This window comes from Canis lupus, chromosome 22 (assembly GCF_048164855.1).
Source record: "Canis lupus baileyi chromosome 22, mCanLup2.hap1, whole genome shotgun sequence".
NCBI classification, from domain to species: Eukaryota; Metazoa; Chordata; class Mammalia; order Carnivora; family Canidae; genus Canis; species Canis lupus.
Genome location: NC_132859.1, coordinates 32,925,975 through 32,948,518, shown reverse-complemented (window position 1 = coordinate 32,948,518; position 22,544 = coordinate 32,925,975). Strand labels below are relative to the sequence as shown.

Here is a 22,544-nt window from a genome sequence, read left to right as displayed (position 1 = left end):
ATATTCTTACTTCTGTCTCATTTTCCAGAGTCAGCCAAAAATTCAGGTGCAAATTACTTATTAAGGAAATTCTCCTAATAGAAACCTGTAAGAGAGTGGGGAAAATGAGCTGTCAATGATCTCACAAACCTGAAATTTACAACTATCAAGGTGGAAGGGGCTTGAGTAAATATTCTCAGATTTAATTTGGACCTCTAAAGGATTATACCCTAAGAGTAAAGTTGTACTTAAATAGACCAGACTTTATAAAAACTGAAATTCAACCTCAAATCAACTCAATGACTAAATTAAAACAATGTACAACCACCTTAACTGCATGATGGAAACCTTAAAAAATTTCTTTTGGGAAAGACAACATCACCCAAGCAGCTATAATTTTTCATACACAATGTCTGTCAATTAATAAAAAATGTCCATGTGAGCTAAGAGACAGGCCCAAGAGAATAAAAAACAGACAACAGAAATAGACCAACAGATGATCCAGATATCAGAGTTATCAGAAATTGGCTTTAAAATAAGAAATAGGAGCACCTGGGTGTCTCAGTCAGTCAGTTAAGCATCTGCCTTTGGCTCAGGTCATGATCCTAGGGTCCTGGGATCAAGCCTTGCATCCGGCTCCCTGCTCAGGGGGGAGCCCACTTTTCCCTCTCCCTCTAGCTAGAGCTCCCCCTGTTTGTTCTCTCTCTCTCTGTCAAGTGAATAAATAAAATCTTTAAAATAATGATAATAATAAAAATTTAAAAATAAGAAACAAAAAATTAAAACAGAAGACATCTATACCATCCCATTCACCCTTCAATCCTGTGCACCAAAGAAATACTTCCAGCAATCTCTTCTGTTGTATACTTCAATGTTCACAAATGATATGCCTGTGTTGATATCATTGAATTTATCCATTTTAGCCCTTATCTATTGACTTCCTATTATGATTGAACAGATTTTTAGCACTCTTTCCATTTTCCTGCCTTGCAAATCTCTTACATAACTCATTCTTTTCCATCCACTGATACAATATATTAACAATAAATATACAATTAATTCAACATTCACTGTTTACTTTGAGGGTTATGTGAACATTGATTTCTACCAAGCCAACCATTGTAAGACAGTTCCTTCCATGTACAACTAATAGAGATGGGCTCATTGTTTTATTTTTCACTTTATATTTTCTACATACCTATCATTAATTCTCCCTCAAACTCCCAAATAAATTTATAAAACCCCTTTCAATACTATTTTCCACAAGGTCAGATGAATATGGTTAACTATCAGTTTCAGGGGCATCTGGGTGGCTCCGTGGTTGAGCGTCTGCCTTTGGCTCAGGTCCTGATCCTGGGGTCCTGGGATCAAGTCCCCACATCGGGCTCCCCACAGGGAGCCTGCATTTTCCTCTACCTATGTCCCTGCCTCTCTCTGTGCGTCTCTCATGAATAAATAAAATCTTTATTTAAAAAAAAAAAACTATTAGTTCCATTTTATCTTCTCTAAAAACTTCCCTCCTAAAGTTTCCCATCTCCTCCTGCTCCAAAATGTACTGGTTGCTCTTTAAGCCTCATGTACAGCTATCATCTTGGCACTTCATTATTTGTAAAACTAGGAGTTCCTTTCTTTACCTGCTATATTGAAACTCACATTTCCTGGATCCCATTTCTTAGTTTCCTCCCTTGTTTTGATATACCTTGCATTAGAAAGAAAATGCTTGATACTCTGCATGTCTGAAAATGACCTTATTATCCTTCTCACAGTTGACTGAGAAATTTTGCTCTGTGTAGAATTCTAGCTAGAAAGTTATTTCTCTCAGAATTTTGAAGGCCCTCTTCCACTCTGTTCTAGTATCCATATTGTTGGTTGAAATATCTGAAATCTTATTCACAATTCTTTGTGACCTGCTTATTTTCATCTCTAAAAAAATTCCAGAATCTTCTCTCTATCCATAATATTCTGAAACTTTAGAGTGATATTCCTCAGTATAGATTGTTCTTAAATTCATTGGAAGAAATATGCCCTTCATTTCTAAGAAATTATCTTAAATTATCTCTTTGATAAACTCCTTCCTATTGAAACTCTTATCAAATTCTTATTAGCTATTTTTGGACCTCCTGAAATCATCTTTAATTTTTCTTATCTGAAGGACAAATAACTTGCTTCTTCTAATTTCAACAAAATGGAGTTTGTCTATACTTATTCTCCTTGTTGCTTTGATGTGATTTTGTAAGAGAAGATAGAACTAAAATATTTAACTTCTCTTTAAACTGAGCATTACTATAGTACCTTTTTTATTCAGTGTTATTGAGAAATAATTGATGTATATCACTTTATAAGTTTAAGGCATATAAAATGATGGTTTGATTTACATATATTGTGAAAAGTTTACCACAATAGGCTTAGCTAATATGCATCATCGTATATAGGTACAATGAAAACGAAAGAAAGAAGAAAAAATTTCTCCCTGTGATGAGAACTCCTAGGATCTACTCTCTTAACTTTCCTACAAATCATATGGCAGCGTTAGCTACAGTCACCATGTTGTACATTATATCCCTAGTACCTACTTACCTTATTATTAGAAGTTTGTACCTAATGTTGCTGTTTTGTTATTTTAAAAAGCCACAAAAACAAAAGAAAATATTTCATTTAAACTTCCAATCTATAGTTCAATGATAGGGAAAATACCACCAAACATCACCAGCTGAGGAAACTGTCACAAGGACCCGGTTAAACATTGTCCAATCCTTCAAAAATACTCCCATTTTTTAGGCTTTACTTAAGAGAAAATCTAGGGATGCCTGGGTGGCTCGGGTTGGGCTCATCTGCCTTCGACTCAGGGCGTGATCCTGGAGTCCTGGGATCGAGTCCCACATTGGGCTCCCTGCATGGAGCCTGCTTCTCCCTCTGCCTATGTCTCTGCCTCTCTCTTTCTGTGTCTCTCATGAATAAATAAATAAAATCTTTAAAAAAAAGAGAGAGAAAATCTAGGAGACATTTTTAAGAGACATATTAGTTCCTCAGCTGAATTAAGATTAAACACTGTTTTCAGGCTAGTGCAATACTGAAATTACAGTTATTTATTCAAAAATCATAAAGCACGCTTCAGAAAGCCTAGAGGTGGAGAATTGCTGGAAATCTACTTGACTTGGTTCCGACCAAGGGCAAACAAGATTGGGGCAGATTTTTAAATAGGTACATAGCAACATTACTAAGCACAGCCACTTCATGCTGGGACTTTGTACTCAGAAAAGCTGTCTAAAAGCCAAAGAAAAAAATTTACTTTGAAAATGTTTCAAAAGCATAAATGTTTTCTTAACTACTAAATATAAGTGTTGGAACCTCTTATTCCTTTTACCCCTATTATCTAACCACCAATTTATTTGGGGAACTGGAAAAGGGCATTGGAAAAAGAACTCTTCAAATACTTGCAATGTGTTTATATGTCCAAGTAATTAGCTTTTTAGACTTTCTACTCTATTAAGCAGCAGAATATATCACTATACTTCATTTATCCAGGATCCTTGAAAAATGAAGAATTCCACCTAAGTTAAAAGTCCATGGAACATTGCTTTGGTTGCCCCCCAACCCCAAGTTTTAATCCTTTTAGGTGAAAGTGTATGGAGCAGAGGGCTCTAACAAACACCAGTGACATCATTTGGTGTCAACTGGAATTCACAGGCAGCAGGGCAAGAAATATACCATTTACTCTTCACTCAATAGCCCATGGTGCAGCCTGGGCCAAGCACAGTGAATACGCCTTGAGGCTGTGCTATGGGCCCCAGACCTGCACTACTTTACCTTTTACAGAGGTAAAAACAGTCTTATAACAGGGACAAACCGAGTCTGGATGTCACTTGGGGGAATGCTAGAATAACCATCTGTCCAGCACCTGGAAGCCTCAAGGAAAAGTGTGTTTATGTCCAGTGCCATCTGCTGAGAGGAGAAGGAGCCCCTGATTCCAGAAACCTTAATGCCAGGGAATCTACCAAGTGTCTCTGGGGTTATTGAGGAAAAAAATCTTACTTCTCTCCACAGTCTTGCCAAAATGACATAATTGTGTCTCCTCCTTATAGAGAATATATATTATGCCTCTTAAGTTTTTGTACCTCTTTTTGAAATATTTCTGTCTCTTTCCTTGCTGTCCTCTACCACTTCTCAGGGCCTGGGATGCTAGAGCACCACATCCTCTAAACTAATCTGCCAGGGACTTAGGAACAGAATAATCAAGGGTGTTGAGATTGTGTATAAAATAAGGTTAAATGGCTGCTTAGTGGGACCCTAAGAAGCATCCCTGCAATAAAGAAAATGCAACATTGAATTCAGCATTTCCCTCCAGACCAATGGTTCTTAAAGTGTAATCTAGTGAGCCCTGAGGGTCCCCAAGGCCCTTTCACAGGGGTCCTCAAAGTGACAACTATTTTCATGAAAATATTAAGGCATCACTTGCCCTTTTCACTTTCATTCTCTTGTGAACGTAGAGTGGAGTTTTCTAGACTACATAATATGTGATATCACAACAGACTGAATGCAGAAACATATGAGTGAGAACCTGGCTGTCTTCCATTAAAATATTGAAGATATCAGAAAATATGTAAAACAATGTCATTCTCGTCATTTAATGTTTTTGTTTGGGAAAAAAAAACAGTTATTTTGCCTTAAATAATCTATTTATGTTACCATGTAAGAAGTTTATTTATTGGTATTTTAAATGGATTAATAAAGAAATAAACTCTAATTTTAAGTACAGTACATATTGACAGATACAACCCACTTAAACAAGAACACTTTGAAATTCTTAATAACTTTTAAGAGTACAAAGTGTTCCTGAGACCCAAAAGCTTAAGAATCACTACTCTAGGCAGCCTTTTTGAGAAATGCAACCCATTCTATGCCTCTATGCCTTTCTTCAACATATTAAGAAGTGAAGCACAAAATCTTGACCTGATGATGGACAAGAGCTTTCTTAACAAATTTTTAATTAATGTATATCTTACAAGATAACAGAGAAAAAGCAAGTGATTGAGTATTATACAATCAAATAAAAATTGCAAAACTCCAAAAGGCATGTAAATTACTTTCAAAACTGTACAGACAGTGAAACCTGAGAATCTTCCAAAGCCATAAAATGCAGAGTCACCTTGAAAGTGATTCTCAAGCTATCAAAGTTCTACTTATGTGGCCTTTCAAGGTGGCCACATTCATAGTACAGGCTATTGATTTTTAAAAATATTTTATCTATTGATTTTTTAAAACTAGTTTTATTGTTCTCATAATGGAAAGACTTAAGAATGTACTTTTCTATAATGGTTCTGTTTTTCTATAGTCAACCATGATCATTTGCTTGCTTAAGCTCCATGCTCATCCTTCCATTCCCATCATTGAAGCCCACTGAGAAATTAATATTTGTTCCCATCTCAGCAAATACAACTTTCATTTCAGTAACTGGATTTTAAACATGGAATTATTGAACTGAACAATTGACCTTCCTTCCCTAAGAAATATTCCAACTATGAAGTTGCTTTTCACAAATAAAGGATTTGAATTTCACAAAAGAATAAAAAGTAGGAAAGTTTAGAACCAATCTTGAATACAAATTATTACAACCATTTTTTTCTAATATTCAGGTTGCAAATACATTTTAATGCTACTCTTTATATGAATTTAAAGTAATGTTAGAATAATGAAGAAAAAGAGTGGGTTTAAAGATTTCATTTCTTTATTTGACAGAGAAAGAGCACAAACAGGAGGAGTAGAAGACGAAGGGAGAGAGAGAAGCAGGCTCCTTGCTGAGCAAGGGCCCAATGTGGGATTTGATCCCAGGACCCTAGGATCATGACCTGAGCCAAAGGCAGATACTTAATAGACTGAGCCACCCAGGTGCACTGAAAAAAAGTTTTTTATGTAACATTCTTACCAGACAAAAACAGAGGCACAAAATATAAAATACATTAGAGAATTACATTTCTTCTTTAGAGATGTGATTTAATCAGTAATCTTAGCTGTTCTGAACAAAGAACTCCAAGAGGAAGTCCCTTATCCCTTTGAGAAACCAAAAACTTAATCCCAAACTCCATGCACTAAAACCACTGTACTTTATTTATGAGAAAACTCTTTAAGTTCATTTGAAATTGATTTAGTCTTAATTTAGAGCAGGAGTCAGCAAACTAGAACCTGTGGATGAATCTAGCCTGCCACCTGTTTTTGTAAATAAAGTTTTATTTACAGTTATGCTCATTTGTTCACATATTGTCTATGGCTGCTGTTGCACTATACCAGCAGAGTTGAGTAGCTGCAACAGAAACTATATGGCCCACAGCGCTTAGACCTTTAATTAAATTTGCCAATCCCTAACTTAGAACAAATTCTAAGAAGATGACAAATGATTTTTAAACCTGCAGTAGACTGGAAGCAGAAAAAATGGTGGGTAGAAGATATCCTAAAGCTGGGCATGCTGACCTCAATAGGGCAGTGGCCACTATTGGGCTAATACCTAGGAAGAAGACCAAAGAACTCTAAAAGGAGTTTGTAAAATTAAACCATCAAGAAGGCTTAGGAAGTCTTCTTGCCTTAATGGTAGACAACTCTGAAAGGCCAACCCTGCTTAAGAACTCCCATAGGACTGACTTAAGCCTGGCTGCAACCAAGTTCAGGTCAGCTTCTCCTTCTGCCCAATCCAGTCTTCCTTACTTCCTTTCAGGAGTATTATCCAAAAGCAATCATGTATATGTAGCTACCCATCTTTGTGCCCAATCTAAGGAATCCAATCTAATACTTTACATGGAGAAGTATGGCGATCAGTGTTGGCCGCAGTCTTTAAGTAAAATTGCAATCAACTCAATAAACATTTATTGATTATCTAGATTCCTAGCACTACACTAGGCACTGTTGAAGATTACAAGATTACAAGATGAGTAAGATACACCCTCTGCCTTCAATGATCATGACAATTTATATAATGTCTATAGTTGCTATTGTGCCACCCAAGATGATTAAAACTACCCAAGGAGAGAATAAACTACCCAAAATATTATAAGATGATGTTCATTGTCACCACCACAGTAGATGGCTTAGGAGAGGGACCTAGAAATGGAGATTAGGTCAGTCATCAAGCATCCACTTGCGGGAAATGAACATGGTGTCATGGAAGTTATGCTTAACAAGGAGTTTCAAAGATGTACTAGGACTTTAAGGTGGGTAAAAGAGAACAGCAAACATGAGAAACAATCTAAGAAAGGTACTAAATGCAGAAATGGAAAGTACAGGTTTTGTTGGAGATTCAGCTGTAGCCCAATTTGTCTGAAGCTTGAAATATGGAGGAAGACTTTGTTTGAAACATAGGTTGAAACCACACCATAGAAATTAATGAACATTAATCCAAAAAGTTTGTTTAAAACAACAGGCAAGGGAGGGTGCCTGGGTGGCTCAGTCAGTTAAGCATCTGCCTTCAGCTCAGGTCATGATCCCAGAACTTTGGGATCGAGTCCCGTATCTGGCTCCCTGCTTGGTGGGGAGTCTGCTTCTCCCTCTACCCCTCTCTTCCAGCTTGTGTGCTCACTCTCTCACGCGCTCCCTCTCCCTCTCTCTCTCCCTCTCTCTCTCAAATAAATAAATAAAATATTTTTAAAAAATAAAACAACAGGCAATAGGAATAATTTTGAGCAGTAGGGAGACAGTTTAGTTTGTCAACCAAAGTAGAATTCTGATAGTTAAAGATGGTATTATTAATGCAAGGACAACAGATATAAACTGAGATTATTACATGTAAGCTAGAAAGGTCACCTGAGCAGAAGGACCATATAATTAGAGCTGTTCCTTAAAATAATGAACATAGTACTATACCAATTACCTGTTGCTATAGAACCATCCCAAAATATAGTGGCTTAAAACAACAATAATTTATTAGTTCAAATTCAGTGAGCTAGCAATTTGGGCTGCACTCAGTTGGACAATTCTTCTGCTGTTCTGTCTTAGGTTCAAGCCTTAACTGCAATTAGCTGCATTTGCTGATTAGCCCAGATTGGTCTAGCTCTTGTGGTTGGTGCTGGCATGTCCACTTAGTTATATATCTACAATATTCTTCTAGCTAAGCTTTTTCCCATGGTAGCAGAAAGTATCCCAGCAGCAAAGGATAAGATCACACTTTCCAAATCTCTGCTTGTGGCACATTTGCCATTGTCTCATGGCCAAAATAAGTCACATAGCCCTGAGACTACTCACAGCCTAGAGACAGGGATGGTAATTTTGCTTGCAATTTTGCAAACATTCTACCACAGATAGTACTGTCTGAGAGGAACTAAAAGAGTAAGACTAAATATAGAGACAACAACTCAAAGACAATTATAATAAGGATCACATTTTCTAACATTTATTGAGCCTTTTTTATGTTCAAGGAATTCTACATTTTTATCACATACAATTCTCATACATCCTATGAAGTAGTTATTACTATCCCCATTTTTCAGATGGCTTAGAGAAGTTCAGTAACTTTAGCAGAGATTATCCAGCTAACAATGTTAGCAGTAGAATCCGAACCAAATTAATTGGGTCGAGAGCACAAACACCCATCCGGTCACACTACTCCCTCTCCACTAGCAAAGTACAAGAGACAATGAAAGCCTGGGGTGGAGTGTTGGCTGTGAAAGGGGACAGGGGGTTGAGAGGTAAATCAGTAGAATATATTCACTAGTAGGACATGGGAATTAAGAAAGAAGGGTGACTCACAGATGACTCAGACTTCAAACCAGCATGGCAGGGAGAAGTATGTGAAACCAGATGTTAAATTACAAGTTTTGACTGAGGCCCTGAGCTATGAGAGCTATCATATGCCAAACCGAGATGTGTGAGATAGACTGGCTATATACAATTTTTTTTTTTTTTTTTTTGCAGGGGGCTTGAACTCATGACCCTGAGATCAAGACCTGAGCTGAGATCAAAAATTGGACATTTAACCAACTGAGCCCCTGGCTACATACAGATTTTCAAAGAAAGTACTTGAGAATCAGTTGCAAGCTTGGGGATCCTCATTCAAATCAAGAATATAAAAGACCTGAGAGCCTGGAAATTTGAGAATTTGTGAAGATTTACTTGGAATAAACTCAACTATGAATAACACAGACATACATCTAAGGGAAGGAATACGAGGTGCTTTCCCTTCATCCTAAGCCCAGTGAGAAGGGCTTCAAGGGCATCACTCAGTTTGACATGTGTTCCTGGCAAGTAAAAGACACAAGGCACAGGGTTTGGACTCTGCCTGAGAAAACTAGAGCATCCTGTGGCTATAAAGTAGAGTTGTAGCTGGATAGTAACTGAACTTCCTCAGGCAAAAAAAATAATATATGAACCCTGGGGACCACAGCAGGAACAAGAGCCTAGGGTCATTATAAAAGTGAACTTGACCCCAGAGGATGGCTTCCAGGCCAAAGGAGCCCAGCAATACTGGGCGAGAAAATGTACACTAAGGCAGAAGAACAATGTAACTGTTCTCATATCTCTTGTCCAGTCTCCTTCAATTCTCATGGATTGAGGAATAGCAGCTGGTAAGACTAGGAGGAGATAACTGAGAAAAGAAGCTGATGATCACCCCTCCCTACCCTGAAAAATAGCTGGCCCTCACTGGGGAAGAAATGCTTGAATGAAAACTGATATGTCCATAACTGGATACCCTAATTTCTGTATCAAGCTGGTTTTGTAACTTAGGGCTTTCTACTATCTAAGAATGCAAAGACTTATCAACCTCCCTTACCTCCTCACAGAAGATAGACCACCCCTTCAAAAGGGGTTGAAAGGAATATTAAGTGATGAAAATAAGCCTTAGTTTATATTCTACAAGTGCTGCCCATTCAACACTTCAGTTAACAAACTGGGCAGTAAGGAGTAGATGGTTTGGTGGGTAAAAAAGCAAAATGATGGTGAACATGAGTTGGCATCTCAGGAAAAAGCCTGAGGCCAATAACAAAATTTATGGGTCATCTGCTTAGAAGTAGTAGTTGATGCTGAGTAGTCGTAGTCACTAGAGGGAGATGGTTGAGAGAAGAAGGTCAAGACAAAGTTTTGAATGATGACTATAAAAATTAGAAAAAGTTTGTAAAAGCTACTGGGGATAGTGCAACATGACATCAAGAAGATGTCTATGGTAGACTGCTGGACCAGCAAGCTCCCCTGAGTACAGAAAGTAACCATCCATGATGCAACCAATCTGTATGTCTTGTATCTCTTTCCAGCAAAGCCAGCAAATGGAAGAAGCCAGGCCTGGGCATTGCGACATCAGCGAAATGCTGACTTGGTACAGTGGTGGGAATATAATGGGCTAATAAAGCAGGAAAGATCCAAAGATGAAGAAGTGACGATAAGGATACAAAGAAAAGCCAACAAAAGTGAGGAAAATGAAAAGTAAGCCACAGTTAAGAGAAAAATGTCAACTTTTAGATCCTAGGGGTGAATCCATTTCAAATGATGATGAGATTGGCCTAGAGAGCATAGGGATAAAGGACATTGAGTTGAGGCTTCATGGTGAAAAGGGTTCACCAAAAAAAATGCCCAAATCACCAAAGATTATGGCAGGAGGTTGGACAAGGAGAAAGATCACTGTTGGTTTATAAACTGACCCCTGCATTCGGAAAGCAAGGAGAGACAGAAGAGACAAGCCACTCCAGATTGGTACTGGCAGGTTTAACAAGCAAGGAAACTTACATACAAGGCTTGTCTTGGGCAATGGCAAGACAAGTAGATCTCCACACCCACCTGCCAGAATCTTAAAAGTTTATACGGAAGACTTAAGTGGGTTCAGTCATGTATATCAACCAGATGGTCTCAATAACGCATTACTGTCTAAAGGCTGCACTCTTGAAACAGCTCCTATTGTGGGAACAGTGGGCAGAATGTACATTCCAAGAACAGGGGAGGGAGCAAGGAACCTCTGCTGGTCTAGATCCAGCTCACAAGTCAACTGGTGGTCACATTCTCTTGAGGACCTCCCCAAACAACATGAACTTTGATCTAAAGTCAACCAATTTGGCCTGATGCTTCATTCATTCTGCTTAAGAAGCAGAAAATCAGGAAGCATATTTTTTTAAGATTTTGGTTTTTTTTTTTAAGTGTATACATTTAGGGCGCCTGGATGGCTCAGTTGGTTAAGCATCTGCCTGCAGCTCAGGTCATGATCCTAGGGTCCTGGGATCGAGTCCTACATCAGGCTTCCTACTTGGCAAGGAATCTGCTTCTCCTTCTATCCCTACCCCCATGCTTAAGATCTCTGTTTCTCTCTCTCTCTCTCTCTCTCATGCTCTCTCTCTCAAATGAATAAAGTCTTTAAAAAACTCATGAGCTTTTTTAAAAGTGTACACATTTAAATTGGAGGCATTAAAAGGATTAAGCTTCTATCACCTATAAAACTTTTTTTCTCTATTCCCTGGACAATATTGGATGATATAAGCATTATTGGAATTTTAATCCATATTTTAAGATCATCTGAACTGATAGATAATCTCAAAGTGTAGACAAATCAAAGCTCTAAGCATCTTTGATCATAGCAAATTAAAACCACTAAAAGCACAATCTGATCCTTTATTGGTTTCACATTTCAGATGATCTTCAGTGATTTGTAATTGTTAATCTCGGAGACTAAAATTAATTATTTTTTGAGCTCCTACTATATGCCAGGAATTATGTATATAAACATGAATAAATCTTAAGAAGAAAGAGTTTAGCTGCTCAAGTCCCACAGGGATTTAAGTCTAGGCTGAGGTTGCCAGGCTTAGCAAGTAAAAATACAGGATGCCCAGTTAAATTTGAACTCAGATAAACAAAGGGAAAAAATTTAGTATAGGTATGTCCCAAATATTGCATGGAACATTTATACTAAAAAAGTATTCATTGTTTGTCTGAAATTCAAATTTAACTGGGCATCCTGTATTTTATCTGGCAACTCTAATCCCAGTTTTTTGTTTTGTTTTTCTTTTCTTTTTTTTTTTTTTTTTTTTTTTTTTTTGGTTTGCAAGAAAAGGTCTTTAGCCAGAGGACATCTTTAAAGCAAGGAGTAAAAGAAATAATTACAAATTGCTCTCCTTATTCTATAACTGTTTTTAGTTGTTTCCATTAGAGGACAGAACCTGCTCATCCTAACACTTAATTAGGTAGCTTTCTTGTTATATGCTTATATAGGATACTCTACTTTTTTAAAGATTTTATTTATTTATTCTTGAGTGACACACAGAGAGAGGCAGAGACATAGGCAGAGGGAGAAGCAGGCTCCCTGTGGGGAGCCTGATGTGATACTCAATCCCAAGACCCCAGGATCACAACCTGAGCCAAAGGCAGACACTCAACCACTGAGCCACCCAGATGCCTCCCATACTATACTTTTTTAATGAACTTTATTTTTTAGATCAGTTCTAGGTTCAGAGCAAAATTGAACACAAAGTACGGAGACCTCTCATATACCTTCTAGCCTCACATATATCATCTCCACTACTGTAAACATTCCCCACCAAAGCTGTACCTTTGCTACAATTGATGAACCTATATTGACACAATCATTATTACCCAGAGTCCACACTATACGTTATGGTTCGTTCTTGGAGTTGTAACTTGTCTTGATTTGGACAAATGTATAATGACATATATCTTCTTACAAAATATTATCAGTGCCCTAAAAATCCTCCATCTATTTATCCCTCCACTGATCTTTTTGCTGTCTCCACAGTCTTGTCTTTTCCAGGATGTCATATAGGTGGAATCATAGGTATGATTCAATCATAGGCTTTTCAGATTGACTCCTTTCACTTATAATATACATTTAAGTTTCTTCCATGTCTTTTCGTGGCTTGGTAACTCATTACTTTTCAGCACTGAGTAATATTCCATTGTCTGAATGTGTCCCAATTTACCTATTTACTTACTGAAAGACATCTTGGTTGCTTCCAAGTTTTGGCTATTATGAATAAAGCTGCCATATACATCTTTAAGTAGATTTGTGTGTGGACAGAAGTTTCCAGCTTTTTTGTATAAAGACCAATATGTAATTGTTGAATCATATGGTAAAAGTATATTTACTTTTATAAGAAATCAACAAACCGGGGATCCCTGGGTGGCGCAGCGGTTTGGTGCCTGCCTTTGGCCCGGGGCGCGATCCTGGAGACCCCGGATCGAATCCCACATCGGGCTCCCGGTGCATGGAGCCTGCTTCTCCCTCTGCCTGCATCTCTCTCTCTCTCTCTCAATCTCTCTCTCTCTCTCTCTGTGACCATCATAAATAAATAAAAATTAAAAAGATAAATAAAAAAATAAATAAATCAACTTTAAAAAAAAAAAAAGAAGAAATCAACAAACCATCTTCCAAAGCGGCTGTACCATTTTGCATTCCCACCAGCAATGAATAAGAATTCCTGTTGCACTAAATTCTCACCAGCATTTGGTATTGTCAGTGTGCTGGATTTTGACCATTCAAATAGGTGTGTAGTGGTATCTCATTGTTGTTTAACACTATACTTTGTCATATGAGTACTGTTAGATTAGCTTAGGGTAAAAATTGATCTGTCATAATAACAATAGAAGGAAAAGACTGGCAAGGCTATCCTTAATGGATAACTTCCATCCTAAGTCCAAGGTATTTACTCAGTCCAAGGTACCATTCATCTGCTAGTGGGCCAAGAAGAGGAGGGGGAAAAAGGTATAGGGTAACTAATTTTCAATTTTAAAATGAGACATGGAAGTAACATCCATCACTTTTATTAGCATGAACTGACTCCCAGTTCATGCTTGGCCACTCCCTTGGCAAGGGAGTCTGGGAATTATAGTTTATAGACTCATGCCTGCTTCTACTCCAGGAGACTCCATTACTAAAAAGAAGAGTGTGGGGAGGAAGCAATTAGAAATGTCTGCCAAAATCTATCACTATGGTAATTGGGTAATTATTTGTGTAATTATTAATTTAATGGCTGTGCCTCGCGCAAATAGGCAGCAAACTTCATGAGGGCAAAGATTCCAGCCAGTTTATCACTCTTATCTCTGAAGTCTAGGACACTATCTACAAATATCTCATAAATATTTGTGGAAAGAAGAAAAAAGAATTACTCCTCCAACATCTCTGCCCTCCAGCCTCCATGCTTCTTCCCACAATCAAATGCTCTGTGGGGCCCTCCCTGCTTGTGTCCACTCACTGTCCTCCCCTGAGGATATAGCTCTGCTCTCCTTTCCTCTCTGCTTAGGCCTGCCTGTCTCTGGGTCCTGCAGGACAGCAACTGCTCTCAGCCATGTAGCCCCGAAAATATCCTCCGTGGTTCCATCTGTCCACTTGGCACTATTCATCTGTCTACATGGGCACTTGGCATAGCTCACACTAGACAGGCCAATGAGCAGTTTACACCTTTTTGTAGGGCCTTCCTCCTAAAATTATCACATCTGTTTTACATTTACTCACACTGACTCAGAAGAGTCACCATAATCCCCCCTGCCCCCAGTGCCACATAGGATTCTAATTTTGTCTTGGGCTATCTGAGTAATAAGGTCCGGATCCTATCTCCAGATAAGGGGCTAAATCTCCCACCAAAGAACACTGCCCTATCGTGTCCTCAAATGAATGCTCCTTGTTTTAAAGAGACTGACAGGATATCCAAATTGGCACTTCACGTGCTAACATTCCATGTTAGATGGAATTATACAATGGCCTAGAACATCTGCAATGGTTGAGATTTGAAACAAAGTTTGACCCTTTAAAAAAAAAAAAAAAGTTTGACCCTTTAAAACACTGCAACTTACCAAAGACAGTAGATATTTGGAGACAGAGAGTTTAGGTTTACATCCCATCTCAAACACTTTGTATGATCTAGAGCAAATTACTTTACTTCCCTGAATCTAGATTTCTTATCTGTAAAACAAGAATAATAATAATAGTACCTACCTCATAGGGGTTTTATAAGGATTACGATGTATATTTTAATATCTGTATTAAGTGTGATGGGTTGTTTATTTGTTTGTTAATGGCCACAAATTCTTTCCCACTAGTCCTATTGAGAGTTGAAGTAACGTGTCCTCTCCCACTGAGTCTGGGTGGACTTATGACTGTTTCAACCAACAGAGTACAGTGGACAAGATCTCCATGGCTACATCTGGAAAAGCCTGGTTCTCTTGGAGTGCTTGCTATGGTAGACGTTCACTCCTACATAAGAAGTCTGACTAGCCTGAGCTCTCCATGATGGAGAGGCACATGCAGATGCTCCACCTAAGAGCCCCAGCTGAGCTCCCCCTGGACAGCTACCAAACCCCCAGTCACATGAGTGATCCAGCTGGGACAACTAGCCCAGTAAAACCTCCAGATAGTGAACATGTGAATGCAACCTACCCAAGAGCCACTAGCTGAGCCCTTTCCAGATTCTAGACCCACAAAACCAGGAGCAAAATAAAACAGTTCATGCCATGACATATTGGGGTAGTTTGTTACACAGCAATAGTAACCAGAACAATGAACAATAGTCCATGGTAGCAGATATTAATATTAATGCTGCTTCTCAAGCACATAAGCCCTAGAACAGGGCCTCCTGCTTCCAAAGTGTGAATACCAAGAGGTGTCACAGCTCAGAATCCTGCATACAGCAAGAGTTCCCTCCCTTCAGAGCCTAGTTTCTTTCCATGCTCTGCTAGGTTTCTAACTTCTAGATCAAGAAAGTCTGGATAAACTTCAGATAAACACTTTAAAATTATTTCCTGGAAACTCACCAAACTGAACATGTGAATCCTCCCCGGTCTGCACAATTGAAAACAAGTTATATAATTTCTGTTTCTCAGGGCGGAAAGAGCTGTGCAAGACAGAGAACACTGGGACTGTTGCCTGTCGTCTGGAATCACATTTTAAATAAATAGACAAAGTGAACTGCACAGAAATGATGAATAATGAAATGGTAGAAATAGAAATCAGAGAGCAATGGGGACTACAGAAGCTATTTCTGTCTCTCACTGAGAATTCCTAATGGCTTAGGTTAGGTGTTTATTTCTAAGGGAGTGGGTTATTTTTAATGTCTTTGAACATCACGCCTCCATGACATCCATTATTTCCAAATGCCTGCAATGTACTTCTCAGATCTAAACATCACTGAAGGATTGAGGAACAGCTTGAGGTTTACACTGAATGTGTATGTTTTTCCTTCAGCTATTTAAAATGTTCCATCAGTTATCTCAATTATTTATGGAATTCATTCTCTGATGAGGAAGTGATTTTCTGAAGAGACTGGAATTATTTTAAGTTTGGTTTTTTCCTCCTTTCTGCCTTCTCCACTAGTCAACACTCTCTTGTCCATCCGTTTAGGACGATATCATCTGGAATGACATTAGAATCTTCCTGAAGATAGAAAACAAATGGAGATCAGATTTGAACCGTACTGTGTTCATGGCTGCATCTTCTCCTACTCTATATTTTCAGGATATCCTGTGGCATGTTTAAGAAACACTTGCAGATGTGCAAGTATTTTTAAAACATTCAGTATTCTGGAATCATTATGGCAATCAACTATTCTTTTATAATTCATGTAAATGTCTAGAAAATTAAAATTATATTGTTTGTGCCATGGTGTCCTGGTCCCCAAACTTGACTGATTATCAGAACAACCAAGGGGTTTTGTAAAAATGCAGATTCCTATATTTTGCCTCAGAAAAATGGAATCAGAGTCTCTATAAGAAGGACTTAAGATGTTGGCAAATTAAATTCAAATTAAAAAAAATTTAAGAGGGACTTAAGAATTCATGTGTACATTTGATGGCTCAGCCCAACTACACTCACACCACACCACAAAGCATCAAGAGAAAGGAACTGTAAGCAAGCAGGCAACATGTGAGCAATAGCTTCACTCAGAAACTTCCCAGGCCTGGAGAAGACTAACAGCACTCCCTTCCAGTTACTCAATTAACAAACAAACATCTTTTAAGGGTCTTGTACGAATAAATGATGAGATGGAAGGGAACTGAAGAATGTGACTCATTCTCTACCATCAAAAAACTCAGAAATATTCATTCATTCATTCATTCATTCATTCATCAAATATTTATTGAGCACTTGCCAATGTGGTAAGTACTATTCCAGACACTGATGATACAGTGCCAAACAGACATAGTCCTGTCATTGTGGGTATAGTATTGAACACAACCTACATTCCTTTTTTAGGAAGCTAAATGGGTAACGTATGAACGTGGCTCTGACAATTGCATTAGGCAGTTCATTAGGTAGAAGAGGTATAGCACTTACCTATACCCAAAAGTCTTCCTACTTGCCTTGCCCTAGTCCCAATCATGAGGTTCGGAGGTATCCTAGATGGGTTCACTGTATGTGTAAAGACAAGAAAATGCCAAAGATTATTTAGAAAATGATGAATAATCTAGTGTGGCTTAAGTATAGAATAGACAGGTAGGGAAAGTGGCTGGCAATTTTGCTGTGGATGAGGTGAGACTCCGCACATGCTATCTACAAACAATTTAGAAGTTCCTTGAATGCCAAACGTTTCTACTTTGTCTGTATAAAAGTCATATTCTCCACTTTATTTTTTAGAAAGATCACTCTTGTGGCGGGATAAAAATAAGAAGGGGGGAAATGTTTGGAGACCAAGAAACAAAGTTGCTATTATAGTAGTGCCAGAAAAAGGTAATAAATATTTGAATTGAAGCAATGGCCTAAATGGAAAGGAAGTTTTGGTACTCAGGGCTATAGGGATGTAGACAAGAGAGGAAAATTCTAGGGCCACCCAAGCTGAAGAGTCTAACTATGCCCTTCAGAGGAAGGGTAAATGAAACATAAACAAAGAGAATAAAATAAACTTACCTATTCTATCCTTAGCACTGCCTGAAAGGAAAAAGTTTTTTTTAATTCACTACCACAGAATAGCTCTCACATAGGTTTGTGGTCCAAATTCATGATAACTACAAAATAAATACACACACACACACACACACACACACACATCCCTAAAGTATAGAGTTTAATTTAAAGCTAGGCCTGGATTAGCAATATGCCACGGTAAATGGCAGAAACAAACAAAAATCCTTATTGGAGTAATATCATCAGTCCAGGCCTCAGAAAATTCTCATAGACAAAGTTCCAATGACAACAAACAGTTCACAGTATAAAAGTACAAAACACAGAGAAACAATGTACCCTGAGTGAGAGCCAGGAAAACAATAGACTATGTAGTCAATTGCACAGACTTCAAATACTGTAACTGTACAAAACAAAATGAAAAAATAATAATGTTCTACATGTTTAAGGAAAAAGACATCTTTTTTTTTTTTTTAAAGATTCTATTTATTCATGAGAGACAGAAAGAGAGAGAGAGAGAGGCAGAGATACAAGCAGAGGAAGAAGCAGGCTCAAGGCAGAGAGCCCAACCTGGGACTTGATCCTGGGTCTCCAGATCAGGCCCTGGGCTGAAGGTGGCGCTAACCGCTGAGCAACCCTGGCTGCCCAAAAGAGAATTTTCAAAATACAAGCCAGAATATACCCCAGAAAGACAAAGAAATAGAAATGTAAAATACAAGTTTGAAGGCATAGAGAATATTATAAGAGGGTTCAAGCTGTGTCCAGTTGGAATTTCAGAAGGAAACAATAAAGAGAATGAGGAAGAGGCACTATTCAAGGAAACCATGGCTGAGAATTTTCTGGAATTGATGAAAGATAGTAATGTTCACATCAAGGTGGTTTCTTTAAGAAATTCTCCCTGAGACCAATCAGCAAAACTTCAGAACACAAAAGTAAAAGAGAAAATCATAAGAAGGGAGAAACAAGATCATCTGCATAGCAATGACAATTACAGCTGAATTTACTGAAGCAAAAATATAAGTCAAAAGACAGTGAAGCAGTATCTTTAATGTACATAAAGAAAATAACTGTCATCCTAGATGTGTATACCCAAAGAAACTTCTTTCAAGAACAAGGAATAATTAAAGTCAATTTTTTAAAAGAATTAAAGAAAAATGGAATGAAATTACCACCAATAGACCTCTGATAAAGCAAATTCTAAAGGATGTACTTCAGGAATAAGGGAAAATAACTCTGATGAAACATCTGAGATTCAAGAAAGGTAGTGGTCAAAGATATTAGTAAAGGATGCCTGAGTGGCTCAGTTGGTTAGGCATCAGCCTTTGGCTCAGGTCATGATCCCAGGGTCCTGGGATTGAGCACTGTATAGGGCTCCCTGCTTCATGGGGAGCCTGCTTCTCCCTCTCCCTCTGCTCCTCTCTCCTGTTTGTTCTCTCTCTCATCAAATAAATAAAATCTTTTTTAAAAAAAAGATATTAGTATATGAGGAAATCTAAACAAATATTAACTGTTTAAAACAATAGTAAATGATGGGAGAAAGGCAGGATAGAACTAATATATCAAAAAACAGTAATATAAAATAAGAGAGGATAGTCAGAAGTATAGTATTCTATGGTCTACGTACCATTAGGAAGAAAGCCAAAAATGTGTGTAAACTTTAGACTTTGTTAAATAGGCATGTTAAAATATAAATGGAAACCACCAAAATAATAGACATAAAATATAAGACTTCCAAACCAAGGAGAGTGAAATGAAATAAGGAAAAGTGAAGTATATATTATATATATATATATATATAATTTTTTCTACTTTGGCCCACAAAGAAAGAGAATCAACAAAGTTAGAAAATCAGTTCTTTAAATTGGTTCATTGAAAAAATACTAAAATGGACAAATGTCTGTCAAGCCCAGCCAAGAAAAAGGTAGGCACAGAAAAATGTCAAGAATGAAACAGAACATAGGCACCTGGCTCAGTTGGCTAAGAATCCAACTCTTGATTTTGGCTCAGGTCATGATCTCAGGGTTGTGGGATCAAGGCCCATGTTGGGCATGGGCCTGCTTAAAATTCTCTCTCTCCCTCTCCTTCTGCCCATAAAAAGAGAGAGAGAGAGAAATGAAATAGAACACATAACTACAAATGCTACAGAAATTAAACAAAAGGACATTGCCAATGTCTATGCCAATGTTTTTAAATTGAGACAATTACATTACTAAAATAAAATAAAGCTTGCCAAAACTAACCCATAAGAACTAGAAACCTTAGAAGATCCCCAATAAATCTATTTTTTTAATTTCCTGTGAAGAGAATATCAAATTCTTACATTTTAAACAACAGATCATTGACATCTTACATAAACTATTGGAAAAAGGAGAAAAAGAGAGAATTCTCCACAACCCATTTTTCAGAGACTTGTATATCCTTGCCTCAGAAATCTGATAAGGACCACAAAAAGGGAAAATTATCAAAATAGATACTAAAGTCCTAAATGAAATATTATTAATTCAAATTCAACAGTGAACAAGAAAAATAATTTACAATGACCAAATTGAATATATCCCAGGATACAAATTTAGTTTAAATTAGAAAATTGAATTAATAGAACTTGACATACTATAATATAAAAGAAGAAAAACCATATGCTTGTCTCAATAGATGCATAAAAAACACACCAAATCATCCAGTAAAATTTGTCTTCCATCTACTTTTAAACTGTTCAAATTAATGAGAATTTATAATAACAAATACGCATTACCTATATTACGCAGTGTAATATAAAACGTGTATGGCCTTTATCCCTGGTAGAACAGGTTGGACCAATAAGCCAATGGAACAGAAAGAAGACTACAAATAGATATGTGAAGGTCAGTGGGTAAGGAACAAATTATTTTAATGAGTGTTGCTGGAAACAAATTCAAATAAACAAAATGAAATGGGATCACTACTTCACAATGTACACAAAAATCAGTTCTAGTTCAAAGTTTCAGTGGTAAAAGCAACTCTCTAAGACATATAGAACACAATACAGAGAAATAAACTTAGGACCTCAGATACAGAAAGATTTCTTAAATAAGACACAAAATCTGCTAATTATATAGAATAAATCTGATAAATTTTACTATAAAAATTAAGAATTTCTGTGTTTGGGATTTGCACTGATTTCCTCCAAAACCTCCACAACACTAAAGACAGCATCTCCACACAACAAATGTCTACTGCTTTTCAAAGCTGGCTCTTCAGCAGCCTGCCAGATTCCATTCCCTAAGTCACCTCGCTCCAATTCTTACTTTCAGGCTCTATTTCCAATGGCTTCTTTCCAGTCTTGAATCATTCCCCCTCCATTACAAGACAGCCTTCCCTTGACCTTGGGCCCCTCAGCTACTGGTTTGTTTCTCTTGAAAAAGTGATTTAGGATCACAGTCTCAGAACACCTGGGTGGCTCAGAGGTTGAGCGTCTGCCTTCGGCTCAGGGCCTGATCCTGGAGTTCTGGGATCAAGTCTCCCATTGGGCTCCTGCAGGGAGCCTGCCTGCTTCTCCCTCTGCCTCTCTCTCATGTCTCTATGATAAATAAATAAATCTTTAAAAAAAAAAAAAAAGGTCACAGTCTCCATGTTCATTGTTAAACTCCCCCAAGCCTGGCTTCTGCAAAAATTAATAATAAAATGAATCCTTGTGTACCCAAAACCCAGTTTAAAAAATAAAATGTTAATAATAGTCTATGTGCACAACCCTGATTCAGTAATCCTCCTTTCTGCTCCCATTCCTCCCCTGATTAGGGTCTTCCAGCTGGGGTCTATCATTCAGAATTTCTGTGTTTCTCATCATACTTTTTAAGATTTTATTTATTTATTTATTTATTTATTTATTTATTTATTTATGAGAGAGAGCACAGCACAAACAGAGGGAGGAGGAGAGGCTGAGCAGGGAGCCTGATGTGGAACTCCATCCCAGGACCCTGAGATCATGACCTGAGCTGCAGGCAGACGGTGAACCAACTGAGCCACCCAAGCTCCCCCTCCTCATATTTTCCACGTATGCATTCCTAAACAATATGTCCTTGCTTCCTAGTTTCACAAGTCCACAGATGGAGAGGGAAACAAAATTGCAACTGACCAAATGTCTTCCCCCAAGATCATTAAAATGCATAAGCATCTAATATGCAGATACTATCATAAGGAAAAAAGGACTGGGGGATGGATAAGAAAAGGAATTCTGAATTTACTATCTTTACACCCAAAATGCCTGCAAAAACACTTCAGTGTTTGAGGGGGAATAAATAATGAATCTCAGGTTTGGTAAGACAGGGCTCAAAGTTGAGATAAAGTTATTTTTTTTAATTTTGCATGTTGTCACTTTCCTGAGTACATGGCTAAATATTTGTAACTGCTAAAACTATATCATTAACTTCTTTACATGTCAATAAACACAGATGTACAATAACATTTAAATGTTGTCCAGTATCTTATTATAATAAGCCAACTATAATTTATTGAGTAATCTTTGCTTGTTAGAAATTTAGTTTTTTTCCATTCTCTTATTATTGCAAACATACATGTGTAATTACATATATCTTTGTATCTTTCTGCACTTGTTTAAATACTTACTTAGAAGAAATATCTAAAGGTGGAATGCCAAAAGTGATTTATTTATTAATACAAAGCTGAGATCCAGAAAAGGCTATCATGAAGTACAATTCTATATGCAGGGTATTAAAGAGCCTATTTCTCCACAATTCACCAGCACTGTTTTCATTCTTTTTTGTTT

At 37.5% G+C, this 22,544-nt stretch overlaps 1 long non-coding RNA gene across 1 annotated transcript in view; it reads right to left on the bottom strand.

Moving 5' to 3' along the window:
* LOC140614127 (uncharacterized) overlaps nt 1–15,843 on the bottom strand; it is a 71,455-nt gene extending 55,612 nt beyond the window's left edge. The window contains exon 1 of the long non-coding RNA XR_012015017.1: nt 15,700–15,843. This is a non-coding gene — a long non-coding RNA (uncharacterized lncRNA). The remainder of the gene's footprint in view (nt 1–15,699) is intronic.
* Nucleotides 15,844–22,544: the final 6,701 nt, after the last annotated feature.